The 4,546-nt window shown below is 37.9% G+C and overlaps 1 long non-coding RNA gene across 1 annotated transcript; it reads left to right on the plus strand.

The window, feature by feature from the left end:
• The first annotated feature begins 766 nt into the window (after positions 1-766).
• On the plus strand, positions 767-4,127 carry LOC148205106 (uncharacterized). The gene is made up of 3 exons (XR_015785013.1): positions 767-1,512; positions 1,792-1,876; positions 3,693-4,127. It is a non-coding gene; the product is annotated as an uncharacterized LOC148205106 (long non-coding RNA).
• The last annotated feature ends 419 nt before the right edge of the window (positions 4,128-4,546 follow it).

Consider the following 4,546-nt stretch of genomic DNA (forward strand, 5'->3'; position numbering starts at 1 on the left):
ATGTTTCAAATAAAAATATTTCATGTTTAGTAGTAAAAGAAGAAAATCCATGATTGTGGCATAAGGGAGCTACTCATATTCATATGCAACAATTGAATGGACTCATATCTACCAAAACTCAATTTTATTAAAGACAAACTATGTGTTACAAGTTAAAAAGGTAAACAAGTCAAATCATCTTTTAATTCGAAAAAAATTGTTTCGAGTGAAAAACTCTTAGAACTCTTGCACATGGATTTATTTGGTCTTTCAAGGATAAAATTTTTTGGGGGAAATTATTATGCTTCAGTTATTGTTGATGAATATTCAACATTTACATGGACATTTTTTATTACTCTAAAAAGTGAAACTTTCAAAGTTTTCAAAAAGTTTAGGAAACAAGTTCAAAATGAAATAAATTTGAAAATTAAATCTATTCGTAGTGATTATGGAGGTGAATTTCAAAATGAATCATTTGAATTTTTTTTTGAAGAACTTGGAATTTCTCATAATTTTTCTATACCTAGAACTCCACAAAAAAATGGGGTTGTAGAAAGGAAAAATAGATCTTTAGAAGAACTTGCAAGAACTCTATTAAATGAATCAAAGATTCTAAAACATTTTTGGGCTGACACATTTTTGGGCTGACACTGTGAGTACTGCATGTTATGTCTTAAATAGAATGCTTATTCGTCCTATTTTAAAATGTACTCCTTATGAATTATTTAAAGGAGAAAAACCTAATGTTTCTCATTTGAAAATATTTGGATGCAAATGTTTTGTTTTAAATAATGAAAAACAAAATTTGGATAAATTTGATTCAAAATCTGATGAAGCTATATTTCTTGGTTATTCTTGAACTAGTAAAACATATAGAGTTTTTAATCGGAGAACCTTTGAAATAGAAGAATCTATTCATGTTGTCTTTGACGAAATTGTGGACCTTGAGGAAAAACCTCTTGAGTCAAGTGAATCAGTTGCAGGTGAAGAAGAAGACTTGTAGGAGACAACAATTGATGAGACAAATAATCCTCAACCTAATGATTTAGCTAAGACATGGCAACAACCTCGAGGATTATCTTTAGACAATGTTATTGGAGATGTCTCAAAAGGGGTAAGTACTCGTAGAAACTTAGCTAATTATTGCATGACTATGGCTTTTGTTTCACAATTAAAACCTAAGAGCGTCAAGGAAGCTGTAAGGAATCGTAAAAAAAAAAAAAAATAAAAAAATAAAAAAAAATAAAAATAAAAAAAAAAAAAAATAAAAAAAAAAAAAGAAGACAAAACAAACGGGGAAGGAAGGAACGAGCGCTGGAAAGCGTCAGTTTTGCTGGCCATAAGGGACAGCAAACGTTGCTTCCATTCCCCATTCAAAAACAAAAAAAAAAAGAAAATAAAAAGGAGACTTTGGTGGTGCATTTGGAAGAGTTGAAGAGTTGCTGGAAGTTCTGGGAGAGAAGAAGAGGAGAACTTTTGAAGTTGGAAGGAGATCAAACCCTTTGGAGATAAATTCAAGGAAGTCTTCAAGAGGTAAGGGGTGCTAGATTTTCGTTTTGATTAGTTAACCTTACTGTTTTTTTTTTTAGAAATCTAAAAGCTTTAGAGTTAAAAATGGAGGTTTTCTGGTTTTCTGGAAAACCTGCGATTATGCAGAATCTGCAGAATCGCGTTCGTCCAATTTGGTTTCAAATTGGACGTTCGTCCAAAACTAGACGAATTGAACGTTCGTCCACTTCGATTTGAACGCTCGTTTTTCCTTAGCCTGACGAGCGTTCGCTTATGCGTTGCTCATGCGTTCATCCATTGTAGCTTGGTTTGGACGAGCGTTGACGAGCGGGGGATTTATAGTGGAAAGGTGTAATTGTGTGCGTCTGCGAACGTTCGTCATTTCCGGGTAAGGGAAGCTTATTTAATTTAACTGGTTTGATGTATGCTATTTGCACGTTCGTTATTTTACTGCATAAAAGTAATGCGTGATGTATGAATGGTATGAGCGTTCGTTATTTGGCTGTATGGGTATGATGTATTATGTTTACTCTGACTAGTATGCATGAACGTTCGTTGATGTGGTGAAATGAAATAAATGAATGTTTGATGATATGGATTTGATGAGGACTGTGAAATATACCATGACATGAATGAATGAAACTATGAAACTGTATGATGAGAAATGAACTGGAACATAACTGGATTTGAAAATGATCTTCCCATGAGTATGTACGTTCGTACTGAACGGTCATTGACCGTTCGGTTTTTCTTAGTAATATGGTTGAAATCTCAATTCTCCCATTTGAATGAAAATCTTGTTGAGAACGAGCGTCCTTTTGTAAAAATGATGTGCTTGAGCGTTCGGCCAAGCACTGTTTGTATTTGAGTGTCCTTTGATAAATTTCTACCCTTTTCATTTCCACAATTTGATACGTTCGTTACTGAGACGGTCACTGACCGTTCGGTTTTCTTGGCAAACATAATGAAAAATAGGATTCTGTCATCTGGGTAGAATCCTGGTCGAGGACGAACGTCCTCATACTAAAATGCTTTGCTCTTAGCGTTCGGCAAAGCACTGTTACTTCAAGTTACTTAACGTTCGGTCTCACTCCTGACGTTCGTACTGGGAAGCGTTCGATATCACACTGAACGTACGCTCTTATTGACGCTCGGTCTTATACTGAGCGTTCGCTATAAATGAGGCTCGGTCTTACACTGAGCGCTCGCTCTAAATTGTGTTCGGTCTATACCGAGCGTTCGTCCTAATTGCCCCGATTTGAAACGAGCGTTCGTCATAAAATGGGGTTCAGTCTTATACTGAGCGCTCGCTCTGAATGGTGTTCGGTTTAATTGAAATAGCGTACGTCCAACTTCTGATTTGCCACGTTCGGTCATTTATTTAAAATTCACGAGCGTCAGTTCATTAACTGATTCTCAAGGTAATAACGTTCGTCCAATGAACAGTATAATATGTATTCCCGTACGTCATTGAAATTCTGTCGTTCGTACTTTGATTCGAACGAGTGTCGTTTTGGGTCTCGCTGACAGCGTTCGTCCTCGGCCTTATTGGGGACAGAACGTTCGTTTTTTTTAGTCTACAAAGAAATGATGAAAATAAATATGAAATTATAAAGGTTGAGAATATATGATATGAAAGCAAATTGTGACTTTTGAACGAGCGTTCCAGTTAGGGACGACTCATTGATGAATAGTAATTTTGGAAAGTATACGAGATGAAATGAAAATATGATTATTGAACGAGCGTTCCAGGTAGGAATGACTCAGATAAATGTTGAAATTCGTAAAGTATGACTGTGGGAAGTTAATGCTGGCTGTTCAATCCTGATATTCCGTGAGTGATCGTCCTCAAGTAGAGGCGCACGTCATGCGTGGGAATGGCAGGAGGTCGTCGTCCTTAGAGGTACTTTGGACGGACGTACTAACCTCGGGTGGCAGCTGATGAGAATGCCAGTTACCACACCACCCGGGTGCACGAACGCCTGTAACTACGCAGAATTCATACAGTCCGGACAGTCAGTCGTGTCGAGTTTTATTTTGTGCATGCGTTATAATGTCTTGATGTGTGATAAATTATGTAATGAATTGTATGACTGATGCATGAGTTAAATTAGGTAAGCTTACCCTTTCGTTTCCTTGTGTTGTCTATTGTCCTTGTACGTCCGTCTTGTCATTGCAATGATCATCCGTGTGGATGTGAGCAGAGGGAGACGAGCGTTTGGAAGAGGCGCTGAATGAAGAGAACCTGGTTGATGTCGAAGTGAAGACCGAGCAGTGAGGCGCTCGGCCAGTTATGTAGCCAGTATTAGAGTGGTCGTTCGACCATCTTGTCTTGTTATTTTATTCCGATAGACCGTTCGGTATTTGTGCTGTGTAAACCATTCGGTCAAGTTTCGTGTACGTTCGGCTTTTTCATTTGTAACTCTGAAGACGTGCGGCTTTGCACGTCTGTTTTGTTATTATTGTAAGACTGTACTCAAGGACGTTCGTCCTTGAGCGTTGTTTTGTTTTAGTTGGAAAACTGTACTGAAATATTATTAAATGTGATTTTCTGATTTTATGGTTTATGCTGTATTTTTGGGATGTCACATTAGTGGTATCAGAGCAGTTTTGTTCTTTTAAGGACACTGTAGGTTATGAGTACACTGTGTTTTTGCTGTGTGCTTAAATTGCGTTTAATGAGTTATTTTCGACTCTTTGAACAGGACTAACGTTCGTTCTTTTCTTCGTTCCAAAGAGTCAATGGCACCTAGACTTCCTCCTCCTCCACCACAGACCAATGAACATGATGTGCCCAACAACACCAGATTGTTGGAATCGGTGATCGAAAGGCTACAAGAGCAGAATGCTGTTCTGATGCAGCAAAACGCGACTAATTCACAAAATCTCGAAGCTGCTCGCGCTAATTCTGAAATGACTCAGAGGCAGCTGATGGAGATTCTTGCAGCTACTAGGGGTACGCCAGGAGCATCTGCTTCAAACACTACTCATCAGGCTGAGTGGAGTTTGGAAAATTTCTTGCAGCATCGTCCTGCAAAGTTTGATGGGAAATGCCTTC

The sequence above is a fragment of the Vigna umbellata genome, chromosome 1, assembly GCF_029865625.1.
Source record: "Vigna umbellata cultivar VRB3 chromosome 1, Vumbellata_1.0, whole genome shotgun sequence".
NCBI classification, from domain to species: domain Eukaryota; kingdom Viridiplantae; phylum Streptophyta; class Magnoliopsida; order Fabales; family Fabaceae; genus Vigna; species Vigna umbellata.